Here is a 15,273-nt window from a genome sequence, read left to right on the forward strand (position 1 = left end):
ACGGGGTTGGAGTCCCCTGTAGAAAAAAGGGGGTTAGAGTCCCCCTAGTAGAACGGGGTTGGAGTCCCCTCGTAGCGATCTCGAGAGATAGGTTTAGACACTTGGCCAATTAGAATAAGGTGTATTGTGATAGTTATTTGTTTCTATAGTGTGTAATAAGTATTTGATTAAGGATCGTGTACCATAGTAGTGTATAATAAGTATCTGTATAAGGTGTATTGTGTTATAGTTATTTGTTTCTATAGTGTATAAGTATCTGTTTAAGAATCGTATAGTATATCATAATAGTTTATAATAAGTATTTGTTTAAGGATTGTGTACAGTGTGCCGCCGCTGGTGTTTATAATAACATGGGAAGGGTCAAAGTAGATTGCAGGGTGTCAAAATCCTACCAGGGGAGAGACCCAGTGAAGTACGAAGTCTAAAGGGTTAAAAATCGGAACATAAGATGGAAGGAGTAATTAGGGATGTAGGGCAAGAGTTCGGGGAAGACAGATGGGTTCCCCCATCTGTAAACCGACAGTGGGAAAAAACAAGGAATCAATTTCTGGGAGGATTACCGAAGGGAGAGGAGGTACAGGCTATGGCACGGTACGAACAGATATGGAAAGAGCTGCAGAGTCAGGGGAAGGTACCACGAGGGTTTGAAAAAATCCGGCTGGTACTGTACTTAGGAGAAGCAGAGAGGGAAGCAGCCAAGGAGGTACAGGAACATGAGGCAAAGGGACAAGGATCTATATGGAATCTTTCTTTGGCTTGGCTTCGCGGACGAAGATTTATGGAGGGGGTAAAAGTCCACGTCAGCTGCAGGCTCGTTTGTGGCTGACCAGTCTGATGCAGGACAGGCAGACACGGTTGCAGCGGCTGCAGGGGAAAATTGGTTGGTTGGGGTTGGGTGTTGGGTTTTTCCTCCTTTGCCTTTTGTCAGTGAGGTGGGCTCTGCGGTCTTCTTCAAAGGAGGTTGCTGCCCACCAAATTGTGAGGCGCCAAGATGCACGGTTTGAGGCGATATCAGCCCACTGGCGGTGGTTAATGTGGCAGGCACCAAGAGATTTCTTTAGGCAGTCCTTGTACCTTTTCTTTGGTGCACCTCTGTCACGGTGGCCAGTGGAGAGCTCGCCATATAACACGATCTTGGGAAGGCGATGGTCCTCCATTCTGGAGACGTGACCCACCCAGCGCAGCTGGATCTTCAGCAGCGTGGACTCGATGCTGTCGCCCTCTGCCATCTCGAGTACTTCGACGTTAGGGATGAAAGCGCTCCAATGGATGTTGAGGATGGAGCGGAGACAACGCTGGTGGAAGCGTTCTAGGAGCCGTAGGTGATGCCGGTAGAGGACCCATGATTCGGAGCCGAACAGGAGTGTGGGTATGACAATGGCTCTGTATATGCTTATCTTTGTGAGGTTTTTCAGTTGGGTGTTTTTCCAGACTCTTGTGTAGTCTTCCAAAGGCGCTATTTGCCTTGGCGAGTCTGTTGTCTATCTCATTGTCATTGTCAAGGTGGCTTAAACAACAGAAAGAAGTGAAGGAACAGAGAAGGGCAGATTTACACAATATGACATTGGCTTGCATGGCTGTGGAAGCGAACCTTCAACATGATATTAAAAAGGGATCCCATATCACTAAGGAGAATACGGGGGAGGTTAAGCTGTCAGCCCCGCTATATCCAAAGTTACCGGAGAAATTGCCACCACCTTATCCTATTCCCCAAATGCCAGCGATGCAGATAAGTGAGGGAATAGTGAATGTCACTGAGTTAACAGGTCCAGAACTACATGAGGCGAAGGAGAGACTTAAGAGAGTTGCGCAGGAGAGAGTGGAGGAAACAAAGGAGTGGGTGCACGAAGTACAGAACGGTATATGTGCAGTAAGGGAAAATAGTAGGGGCTTGGGAAATACAGATGAGAGAGAGCTGGGACAAGAAGAGGAGAATAGGAAGGGAAATGACCCAGCGAGTGTCAGATGGGAGCGGGAGAGAGAGCAGAACGAGGAAACTGATATAGCTAGTGTGAGTGTTGAGAGTGAAGAGGAGGAACAGCCAGTCACGATCAGGGGAAGCATGATCACACACATAAGACAGGGTCAGGAGAACCCTCGCTCCCCTTTGGGATATGCGTTGCGGGACAGGGAGGAAGTACGGCTTCCAGAAAGGTATAGACAGATGCCGCTAATTTATGAGGGTCCGCAAATTGGGGAAAGGTATCAACCCTTCTCATTCACCAACATGAATTGTATTTTGGACAAAATGCCACCTCCGACTGAGGGAGGTGGAGCGTGGATGGGAAAGTTCTACCAATATACGATGGGACATAAGATAGCCATAGCGGATTGGAGAGCATTATTGGGTAAACAGCTTGGGCTGTGGGAGATACAGCAGGTAGAAATGATCGCAGGAATCACTAGGTGCCTCGATGCCGAGCCATTTGCCAAACATGCTACGGCAGTAGGAGGGGCAATGCGGGATAAGTTCCCCGTTCCCCCCGGTGTCATGCAGTCCCTGACCTTTTCCATAAAGGAGGATGAGGAGATCTTGACCTTTTTGAGTCAGTGTAAGGAGAGTTGGACAGATAAAGCAGGAGTTCACCCAGCCACAGATCCCTTGCAGACTACACTCTTTAGGGCTGCAGTAACAAGCGGACTGCCAGCTGGAGTTAGGGAGGCGTTAGAGAATAACCCTGATATTCCTGGCTGCTTGAATGAGCAATGGGAAAAACATTTGACCCATCACATGAAACGTTACAGGGCTAAGCAAAAGGAGGACAAACAAACTACGGAGTCGGCACAAGTGCAACTCCTTAAGCTTCAATTGGAAGAGGCTAGGAAAAAGGCAAACGAGGCAAAAAAGATTTCCTCAAAGGGTGCGAACCAGATGATTCAGCAGCCACCGCAGCCACCACAAGGGAATAATATGAGTTGACACCCGGCACCATATTGGGCACCGGGTCCCACCTATGTGGCCAGAATGGGAGGTCCAATGGGGGGATTCCGAGTAAGAGGGAGAGGTCGGGGTGCTCCACGAATGCAACCAGCCGTATGTTTTGTATGCGGTCAGCCAGGACACTGGAAAAGAGACTGCCCCCTAGCTTGGGATCCTCGGGACACTGGGGGAAGGGGATATGGACCACCACAAAATGAGCATTGGGTCCAGCCCCAGAGATCGTCAGTGCCACCCCCGGTACATCAGGCACCCCATGCGGCTCTAGCTCCGAAGAGACAATTCCCTTTGCTGACAGAGGAGGAGCAATATTGCCCACAGTGACGGAGCCCGAGCACCCACGAGCAGGCTAGGTTGGCAGACCCTTTCCTGCAGATTAAAGTAATGGACATGGAAGTATCCTTTTTAGTGGATACGGGAGCCAGATTTTCAACACTCACTGGCGCTGAATTTCAAGCTAAAATATCATCCTCTAGCGTCCAGCTGATAGGGTTCTCGGGTACACCAGAAAATCTGCCGTTTTCTACACCACTAGTCACTTCTATGGCGGGACAGACTTTTGCACATCAATACATTTTGTCAGCCAGGTGCCCTACCAATCTTTTGGGCAGAGAGACCTGTTGGTCAGGTGCGGAGCATCGATCCTTTGTGGACCCAGCGGAATAGAGGTCACCTTTCCAAATGGATATTCTATGAACTGTTCAGTAACTACACTTCATTCCGGTTCTCAGATGTTGTTGGCGGCAGCTGGAGGATCCGCGTCTGAGGGACAATGGGCTGACATTTACTGGGGGCTGTTGGAACCGGAGGACCCACAAAAGGGAGGGCTGCTAAAGCTTTATAATCAATGGAAGCCGTGGATCCAGACGTTACACCCGTATACCCCTCCCTCGGACTCCCCCCATATGACCCTCTTTTACGATAGGGATGGGGATGAAATGTATCAGCATGCCTTTTATGAAGAGGTAGAGGGCATGCTATGGGAAATTAATTCGGACTACATAGTGGTAGGAAAGGAGGGAGTGGCCGCTACAGTGGCACTGACATCTGAACAGCTGGAATGGTATGAGATGGCAGGTGAGGCCATTCCTCCTGTCACCCTTGCAATTGGCACTACTCACCAGGCAAAAGATTTGGGACCGATGTGTCGGAACTTGATGTCCCTTAGTGACTGGTCTGACACCCAATTACCAACAGTGCTGTTCTCCTCATCTGGTCAGGCATACAGAATTTTGTCCCCGACATATGATCGAGTCCTCCTTGAGCATAGACAGATTGAACGCTTTCATGGTAGAGAGAAGATGGATCACCCCGACTCGGCCCCTATGCTAGATTCTCTCCCTGAGAACCTGTGGTCAGTGGGATCAGCAGACGTGGGTTTTTGTCAGCAGGTTGATCCCATAACATTTGAACTTTCAGATTATACTACCATTTGGCAGACACAGTATCCCCATAAACCTGAAGCTGAGGAAGGTTTGGCAGATACCATTGATGGCCTTATGTATTCAGGGGTGTTGGAACATTCGTGTTCTAGTTGGAATACACCTATCTTACCTGTTCCTAAACAAGACACGGGCAAATATCGGATGGCCCATGACTTAAGGCGCATCAATGGTATTGTGTGAACACCCACAGTTCCAGTACCAAACCCATATACTGCCATGACTGCTTTAACCCCTAACCACGAGTGGTTCTCTTGCATAGATTTAGCGAATGCTTTCTTTTGCTTGCCGCTGGCAGAACCATTGAGAGATGTGTTTTCTTTCACGTATAGAGGTAGAAAGTTGCGGCATACTAGGCTTCCGCAGGGCTTTATCTTATCTCCAGGGATTTTCAATCAGGTGTTGAAAGAACAGCTGGGGGGGCTAGCACTGCCAGGTGGGGTAGTTCTGATCCAGTATGTAGATGACATCCTATTAGCAGCACCTGATCATACTTCCTGTTTGGAGGCCACCTGTCTCCTGCTAGTGCAGCTGTTCAAGGCAGGCTTTAAAGTCTCTCGCTCAAAGCTGCAATGCTGCAGACAGGTGGTCACCTTTTTAGGGAGAATGGTCTCAGCGAAAGGCACAGGGATTTCCCCTGCACATCCAACAGCGATACTACATCATCCAAAACCAAAGACAGTTAAGGAAATGCTTTCGTTTTTGGGTTTGTCAGGTTATAGTAGGCAGATTATCCCATCGTATGGTGAGTTGACACATCCACTGTGAACTTTAGTGAATGAGCAGGGGATGAGGAATCTGGGAGCTACACTTGATTGGACTGCACAGGCTGAGATGAGTTTTATTCTATTGAAGCAAGCTCTTACAACAGCTATAGATTTGGGGATTCCAAATTATAAACTACCTTTCTTTTTGGATGTTTCTGAAAAAGCACACAGTGTTTCTTTTTCAGAAAAAAGGGGGTGGAAGATGTGTGGTCATGTATGTGAGTATCACACTAGACCCGACAGAAGACAGACACCCACCATGTACGAGACATGCAGCGGGAGTAGCAAAGATTCTACAAAAGGTGGCACACATAGTAATGGGACATGGCCTGACAGTATTAACAACACATAGTATTGTAGCGGGTTGGTGCGAGAACACAGCCTTGCTTCACGCCATTGTTAATGGAGAAGGGTTCAGAGAGCTCATTGCTGTATCTGACCCGACCTTGTTGGTTTTCGTGCAGTTGGATAATCATGTTGAGGAACTTTGGGGGACATCCGATGCGCTCTAGTATTTGCCAAAGCCCTTTCCTGCTCACGGTGTCGAAGGCTTTGGTGAGGTCAACAAAGGTGATGTAGAGTCCTTTGTTTTGTTCTCTACACTTTTCTTGGAGCTGTCTGAGGGCAAAGACCATGTCAGTGGTTCCTCTGTTAGCGCGAAAGCCGCACTGTGATTCTGGGAGAATATTCTCAGCGACACTAGGTATTATTCTATTTAGTAGAATCCTAGCGAAGATTTTGCCTGCAATGGAGAGCAACGTGATTCCCCTGTAGTTTGAGCAGTCTTTTCAATCTTCTTCAGCATGATGCTGAACCAAGCCATGAAAGACCCCAACAATGAAGACGCTGTTTACATCCGGTACCGCACGGATGGCAGTCTCTTCAATCTGAGGCGCCTGCAAGCTCACACCAAGACACAAGAGAAACTTGTCCGTGAACTACTCTTTGCAGATGATGCCGCTTTAGTTGCCCATTCAGAGCCAGCTCTTCAGCGCTTGACGTCCTGCTTTGCGGAAACTGCCAAAATGTTTGGCCTGGAAGTCAGCCTGAAGAAAACTGAGGTCCTCCATCAGCCAGCTCCCCACCATGACTACCAGCCCCCCCACATCTCCATCGGGCACACAAAACTCAAAACGGTCAACCAGTTTACCTATCTCGGCTGCACCATTTCATCAGATGCAAGGATCGACAATGAGATAGACAACAGACTCGCCAAGGCAAATAGCGCCTTTGGAAGACTACACAAAAGAGTCTGGAAAAACAACCAACTGAAAAACCTCACAAAGATAAGCGTATACAGAGCCGTTGTCATACCCACACTCCTGTTCGGCTCCGAATCATGGGTCCTCTACCGGCACCACCTACGGCTCCTAGAACGCTTCCACCAGCGTTGTCTCCGCTCCATCCTCAACATCCATTGGAGCGCTCACACCCCTAACGTCGAGGTACTCGAGATGGCAGAGGTCGACAGCATCGAGTCCACGCTGCTGAAGATCCAGCTGCGCTGGATGGGTCACGTCTCCAGAATGGAGGACCATCGCCTTCCCAAGATCGTATTATATGGCGAGCTCTCCACTGGCCACCGTGACAGAGGTGCACCAAAGAAAAGGTACAAGGACTGCCTAAAGAAATCTCTTGGTGCCTGCCACATTAACCACCGCCAGTGGGCTGATAACGCCTCAAACCGTGCATCTTGGCGCCTCACAGTTTGGCGGGCAGCAGCCTCCTTTGAAGAAGACCGCAGAGCCCACCTCACTGACAAAAGGCAAAGGAGGAAAAACCCAACACCCAACCCCAACCAACCAATTTTCCCTTGCAACCGCTGCAATCGTGTCTGCCTGTCCCGCATCGGACTGGTCAGCCACAAACGAGCCTGCAGCTGACGTGGACTTTTTACCCCCTCCATAAATCTTCGTCCGCGAAGCCAAGCCAAAGAAGAAGAAGAAAAGAAGCATTGTAGCATTTGTGAGCTCAACAGCATTTACAATGACTTCGCTAAGGCAGACGAGACTAGAAAAGATCCTGAATGCTCCAAATGTTACGTTTACCCATGAAGGCATTAACATGGCAGACAATATGGGAGAGGGAGAACCACACTGTTGTGAGAAGAGGGTAGTAAAGGATATTAAAATAAGACCTGACTTACAGGCTACACCCTTAAGAGAACCAGATGAAACCTTGTTTACAGATGGGTGTTGTTACAGACACCCCACAGATGGATTGAAAGCTGCCTATGCGGTGGTACGAAAAACTACAGGAGGATTTGAAGAAATCATTGCAGGGACGGTGAGAGGAAAGGAGTCAGCACAACTTGCAGAACTACAGGGAATGATAGCAGCATTAGAATGGGCAGAAGGGAAGGAGGTCAATATATATACAGACTCGGCATATGTGGTAGGGACAATACAGGTTGAGCTTAGTCAATGGATTAGAAGTGGGTTTTTAACAGCAGCAATGACCCCAATTAAACACGAGAAGGACATTAGGAAACTGGCTGAGGCCCTCCTGAAACCAAGGGCATTACCAGTTCTTAAAGGTAAAGGACATGATAGAACAGATACGATGGTGGCTCGGGGAAATCAGGAAGCGGACATGGCCGCTAAAAGGGCAGCAGGATACGGCCCTCAGTTTATTATGATACAGGCAGACAGAACAGCACACGACTTATTACCACCGTGTAGGGTAGAAGTAATAATACAGGAACAAGCAAAGGCATCACCTCAGGAAAGGATGGTATGGGAGGAAAGGGGGGCAACCGAGGATCAAGGACTATGGAGATCGATAGATGGGAGGCCAGTTTTACCATCTGGACTCATGAAACCCCTCCTCGAGGAGGCGCATGGGCTAACACACTGTGGAAAGAAGCAGATGATAAGGTACTTGATACATTGGTGGCACCCCTTCCTGCCGGCGATGGTGGAGAACCATATTAGAGAGTGTGAGGTATGTATAACTTTCAATGTCAAGGCAACTGTAAAGCCACATGAAGGACAGTTCCCGTTACCTAAGTTACCAGGGCAGGAAATCGTACTTGATTATACGGACATGATTGAGAGGGTAAGTGGCTATCGATACCTCTTAGTAGCAGTAGATGTGTTCACAGGGTGGCTGGAGGCAATCCCTGCCAAAAGAGAAGATGCAAGGACGGTATGTAAATTCCTGATCAACCGGTATATTCCGAGACACGGATTTCCTAGAAAAATTAGGTCCGATAATGGAAGTCATTTTAAGAATAACGATCTACAGGAGGTAGAAGCAATGTTGGGATTGAAACATGCCTTTGGAATGGTGTACCATCCACAATCCCAAGGGAAAGTGGAGAGGATGAACCAAACAATAAAAGGTAAGATTGGGAAAGTATAGGCACGGACCAAACTAAATTGGGTGGATGCGTTGCCCCTGGCATTAATGTCAATAAGGAGTTCGGTAAGTTCTGTGACAGGATTTACTCCATATGAACTACAAACGGGGCACCAGTGTCCGGGACCGGGAGCCGGAATTCAGACTACGAAGAATGAGGTAAGTTCAATGGGATGCAAGCTTTATTATGATAAACTAACGGCTCTGGTGTCAGATTTTTCACAACAGGTCACAAGTCCCAACAGAGAAGGGGAAACACCGATACTTTCAGTCGCGGAGTGGGTTCTGCTAAAGGTCATCAAGAGAAAGTGGTCGGAGCCCAGGTGGACAGGACCCTACAGAGTGGTGGAGAGGACGTCCCACGCAGTTCGACTACAGGGAAAAGGCGAGACATGGTATCATTGGAGTCAATGAACAGCAACAGACCCACCTACACGGACACTGGAACAGATTCGAACGGAGGTTACTGGGACTCTGTGAAGAAACCACGGACTAAGAACACTTAACACGTCCCTTTTTAAAGAGACTATTGGACTACGGTGACTGTATATCAGTGGTCGACGGTATAATCGATTTATTGGCATCAAAACAATGAAGGGAGCTGTGATGGACACTATGTGGGGACTATGGGTGATGTTGTTCCTAGCCCTTGAAGCATCTGGAGAAGGAAACAACTGTACAAAGTGTTTGTGGTCAGCCTAGGAGGCCCATAACGAACCGAAACAGTACTTTGCGGATTGGACTGATGTTCCTGAACACTGTGTTGGGGCCCCCACTGGACTGAAGTGTGTTCATAATGGCCAAGTTTGTGAGGTTAAGTTTAACAAGGGGATGCCGGTCCTTGCAAAAACTCCTGAGGTCTTGGTCCCATAAGTTAACTGGTGGTTGGTCTCACTTTCATGAGACCAAAAGGGGGACTGTTGGAATCTAGGGTTTTAAACATTATGAAAGAAATGATTAATTAATAAATTTATATGTACTGCATGGTTCAGGGAAAAAGAGGAATGTGATTAAGTGGCAATCACAGCATGGAGCAAAGTTGGCTGAGCAAAATTGTCTGCTCCCAAATACAGGGAGAGGAAATGCATAAAACGATTTAGGAGGAATGCTCAAACTGAAGGAGGTGGTGAGTAGCACAGGAGACACAGGCCAGACCAGAACAAAGAATGGCCTGCAAGAAACAAAGGGAATGGAAAGCCAGTCTAGGAGGAAGATTAAGGCATGAGGAGGTGTTAAAGAGAACAGCAGGAAATTGGCCAGACAGGGACAGAATGGTGATTAGAAATATCTGGGGATGAATTAATTTCTGATCAAATCAACAGGATAGTCTGGCCTGGAGGATTAAGATGGGCGTGCTACACCCCAGATATCTACAAAACAGGAGATGACTTGTGATAACCTTTATGCAAAAAGATCTAGCAAAGGAAGCCAACTTTTGTTCTGTATGATAAGGTTGATTTATATAAACTGAGCCAACTGGACAATAGGGGTCAGTCTTGGGGAATGGCTCACTGTGCAGGTGACCTATGAACTAACGATTGACCCAGAGCTCTGTTAAGTTTTATTCTTGTGCTGTGTAATAAACTGACTGTTGAACCGAATACCTTCTCCTATCACTTCATTCAAAGAACACGCTGGACTCAGACCACACATAGACTAAATTAAGAGTAAGGTAAAGCCAGAGTCCGACAAAAGACAGAAAATAGCAAGGGAGGGAGTTCCATAAATTTCAGACACGGCGTAGCAACACCTTGAACAGCACCAGCGATCGGGACCGGGGTTTGAAATCTGCGCTGTCTGTAAAGAGTTTGTATGTCCTCCCCATGTCTGTGTTTTCCCCAGGGGCTCCTGTTTCTTACCACCATTCAAAACGTATCAGGGTTGTAGGTTAATTGGGCAGCACAGTTTCGTGGGTCAAAAAGGCCTGTTAATGTGCTGATTGTCTAAAGGATTTTTAAAATTAAAATGAATACTTTTTCCACAGAAGTCAAGGGCAAGTGTGTTTGTCTGATATGCAAGGAATCTGTTGCGGTTGTTAGAAACAGAAGTACACCTTCCAGACCCTCAGGGCTGTGTCCTCTTCATATGTCAAACCTGCTAATTCTATCTGGGGCTAGAAGACCCTTATCTCATTCAGACTAACTCTACTTCTACTATTATCTATTGTCTATCCTTATCTCATTCACACCAACTTTCTGATTCTGTCTAAAGGCTATGAGATTCTTATCTTACTCAGACTGATTCTGCTTCCTGCATTCTAATATCTATGTCTTATCCTGTTCATACTGGCTTTATTCATTTACCCATGTATCTATTTTAGTTTCCTCATCTTCATATTTTTATATCAGTTGTACTCATCTCTCACACGGTGATAAAAGATTATAATATTCAAAGACAGTACAAAATGAAACATCAGTCCTACACTTTGTAAACTGGCGCAGAACATTAAACAACTGACAGCTCGCCGGTTAACTCAACAGCAGCAGTTGTCTGCGTGCCAACAGAATACAGAAAAATGCCCACAATGGCTAGCTACGAGGTAGTTCAGCTCATCGCCCAGCATGGAAAACCTTTCTTGGATGGTGAGTTTATTAAAGAGAATGTCACTAAAGTTTCTGGGATAATGCGCCCAGAGAAAACACAAGAAGTCAGCAATGTCAGTGTGAGAGATGAGTAAAACTAATATGAAAATATGAAAGATGAAGAAAACTAGTATGGATATATGTGTAATGAATAAAGCCAGTATTGTGAGAGATGGGAAAATTGACCTAAAAATTATGAACATGGAAGAAACTAAAGTTCATCAGTAAAATGGCTGAAACCAGTTCAAACAGGATAAGTTTGGGGCTTAGGATGCAGGAAAGCAGAGTCAGCACGATTAACATAAGAATCTTCTATCCTTTGTGACAAGACCATAGGACTAAGATAAGGAATGGTAAGGTACAATAGAATGTAGGAAGTTGAGGTAGTCTGGATCAGATAAGGGTCTCCTAGCCCTGGACAGAAGTACCAAGTCATACATTTCTAATTAGCTAACCATACACAGATTTATACATATGAAATTAGCCAACCCTAGATAGAATGAGTCAACTCTGCATATTAAGAGACTGTAGCCCAGAGAATCAGGAAGGTGTGAATAAGGACAATGACATGATGGGGCACCCACAGGATACCCCCTGGTCCTCCAAGTGTACTGAAACTGCACGTAGGCAGGAAGAATTACCTATGCCAAATCCATCCAGGGGGCAGAAGAATGTAAGGGGGAGGGCATTCTGATACTGAAATTGACTGTATAAAAGTTGGGTGAGCCCCAGTATGTGTGTGTATTCCCAGGGTAAGGGGAAGCACCCAACTTTGCATTGTTGTAGTAATAAATGTTCTTTGTTCTCAATTTTTGTCTCGAGCAATTTCTTTAAAGGTACTTTAATTTCTAACAAATGGGGGCTCGTCCGGGATCACACTCCCTCCACTGACAGAGTACCCCGACGACGAGAGTAGGTGCACCCCGGCTGATTCAGCTGGACTCACGGGCGACGGGTGGCTGGTCAGTGGAAGAAGCGAGTGATATCCGAGAAGAGGCATTGAGAACAAACGGCGGAAGGACGCGCGCTAGAGCAGTACTGCCAGAACTCGGTAAGAGTATTTTACTTGTTCCTAAGTATGGGAATAGCGGGCAGTAGAGATGAGAGTCCTGACACAGGACGTGACCACCAGATAGCTACGTACAGCCCGCTTGGGATGATGTTATCTGAGTGGGGCACAGGAAAGACCCGCGGTAAAGACAAACTGACGACGGTCAGGTATTGTTGTAATGAATGGGTGAGATACCCGGTTAAAGGGAGCTCCGTGTACTGGCCAAAATTCGGATCCGAGGATGAATGGATGTGTGAAGCTTTGAACTTATGGCTCTATCAAAACCAGCCAGACAATGTTGAGAGCAGGGAATATGCAGCCTGCTGGCTCAAGGGATCCATTGAACAGCTGGTTTTGAATGAGAAAGAATCCAGGGATAAGAGAGAGGAGGAACCTCTTGTCCCTGAATCACAGGGTTGGGATGTGTTACATTCCCTCCCTCCACCCTATGTTCCTCCTATGCCGGCTCCTATCTTTCCTTCCCCTCCTATGACCTACCCTTCTGCACCTTCCCCACCTCCCCCACCACTAGAGAAGAGAGCAGGAGTGGTATGATAACTTGCTCACAAAGCGCTCGATTACCACCCCCGTTAACAGTAGAGGTAGAGCATTGTTACTCCGAACAGCGTGAGACCCCTCAGGAAGAAGTGGCAGAACCTTGCGATGTATTCCTCAGGGAACAGGAAAACAAATCAAAGAAACCAGAAATTAGCTGGATGCGACCCCTACGGGAGGTTCCCGTAGGAGAAGGTCTTGGGTTCGTAAATGTGCCCCTGACCAGTACTGAAGTGTGTAACTTTAAGAAAGAACTGACCTCCCTGATAGAAGATCCCCAGGGATGTGCCGAACAGTTAGACCAATTTTTGGGACCAAATATATATACAATATGGGGGTCTCGACATAGAATCCCCAGCAGGGGAACAATAGGTACTAACAGGTTTTGTTACCAACTCAGCCCCAGACATTAAGAGAAAATTACAAAAGACAGAAAATTGGCATGAGCAGGGAATAACCCAGCTTCTACAGATCACACAAAAAACATTTGTCCAGACATCTGAGGATAAGCAGAAAGCAAAGGCTAACATTTTGATGCAAGCAGTTAAAGTAATAGTAGATGAGTAACATGGAAAAGGCAGGGACTGTGTGCCAGCTCCTGAATGTTGGGAGAAGTGCAGGGAGTGGGAGAGTAGAGACCAGAGATAATTTCATAAATCACGACTTCCCACTTCAGTCACTGACCAATATTGATTAAAATTCATGCTAAAAATTAAATGTCATAAAGGATCATTTTTCAATACTGTAGAATTAGCGAATTTAACTACCAGTTAATTCCAATTTATGAAATAAATTGTATTCAAATGTGATTTTGCACAGGGACTACCTGAGAATAGTGATGTTATAACATTTGCAGGGAGAAATGTTTGCGCAAATAGGGTGAGTTCTATACATCTTAACTTTAAGTGTATGTGAGATAAAGAAAGGATCTGATGTGTAAAGTGGCTGGATCAGCCAGTTGAAGGGGGAGTGTGCATGTCCCTTTAAGTGCACTGTGGCACTTGAAATTGAGGCTTCAGGCTCTTGTCTTGCAGTTAGAGGTATGGAGCCCTATCAACACATTTAATACATTTCTTCTACACATTCAGCAGTCAAGGTCCGTGAGTTTAACGATCACCCACCTCTGGAGAATAAAGATACCTCTGGGGATTCCTATGGGGATTCCTATAAGTTTAATCATTCATTTCTCTGGTGCATTTTCCTCCGGAGTGAAATTAATGCCTCAGCACAATTTCTCTGTATTGCCGCTGTTATTTAATTCATGATAACTTTCCCCCATTCATCAGGTTTATATTTAAATCCGGTAGTGCGGAAGTTACATTGTAAATAATCACGGAGGTAAATCCTGCGCAACTGGATTCAGCTTAATGGAGAAATAAACCTGCGAACTGGTCTATGGTGGTGTGTGAGTACTGCAATAGGTGGAATATGATTTAAATTGGTGGCATTGTTCAGAACAATTGGGTGCATAAGAATAATAATATCATTAAGAACTCACAGATCTTGTACCAGATGCTATTCAGTACATCTTGACTTAAGGACTGGAGAAATTGGCATGTTAGAATGAGATTGGCATGGTACCAATATTTCTTGATTCAATAATGACTCCACAAGCTCCAGGATTCATGCAGCAGAACTTTTAAGTGGAATATAATAGAAACTAGCCTGTACTTAAATTATTGTGTGTGCAATCTTCATAAGAACATCTTTTAACTTTTTTTGGTGCCTGTTTTACAGACTGTTTTAAATAAGGCCAGCTCCTGTGAGCTGTGGCACAAGGCATTTTACTTAAGGCAGAACTAAAGGTTGAATATGTTTCAAGTTCTCTTGCAGGGGCTCTTGTGCTGCAATGTCTGTTATGTACTCACTCTAACAAATTGGAGGGTTGTGCCCCATACAGACAAGCAGCTCCAACTGCATTTTAATAAGGTCTAACATATTCAAAACCCATGCAAATATGGTTTGTGTTTCATTTTACAATTTTTACACTAACACAAAGGAAAGTCAGATTGTTATTCATTTTATTAAAATCTAGTGATTGGTTATATGTAAAAGCATGGCAAGAGGATCAACTAAAACCTGCCTGGGATGGTCCCTTCTGTGTACTTTTAATTACAGACACCGCAGTAAGAACAAGAGAGAAAGGCTGGACCCACATTCAAAGAATTAATGACAAAGTGCCATAATGTTACAATTTTATTCGTTTTTTTAATGGTTTATTCAGTTTTGTGTATTTTATTGCTGTTTTCAATGAGCTTTACATTTATTGTTGTTTATTCAGTTATTGTTATATTTTATTGCTGCTTTCAATGGGTTTTACTTTCATTGTTGTTTTACTCATTTTTTGGAATATTGTTCGTTAATGTTTTAAGTCCCCCTGGAATAGGGGCAGCAGAGGTTACAATTGTGCTCCTTTAGAATGTAGACAGGGCATAGATTTAATGTATAGTCATAGTGGGATATGGGTTAACAAGGGATTCCAATACGGACCAGGGGAACTGAACAGCTTTAGTGGAGTACATCTAATTTGTATCTTAGCCTACACAGGTATTAAAGACAGGAGTTTTGAAGCGATAGC

This window comes from Narcine bancroftii, unplaced genomic scaffold (assembly GCF_036971445.1).
Source record: "Narcine bancroftii isolate sNarBan1 unplaced genomic scaffold, sNarBan1.hap1 Scaffold_180, whole genome shotgun sequence".
NCBI classification, from domain to species: Eukaryota; Metazoa; Chordata; class Chondrichthyes; order Torpediniformes; family Narcinidae; genus Narcine; species Narcine bancroftii.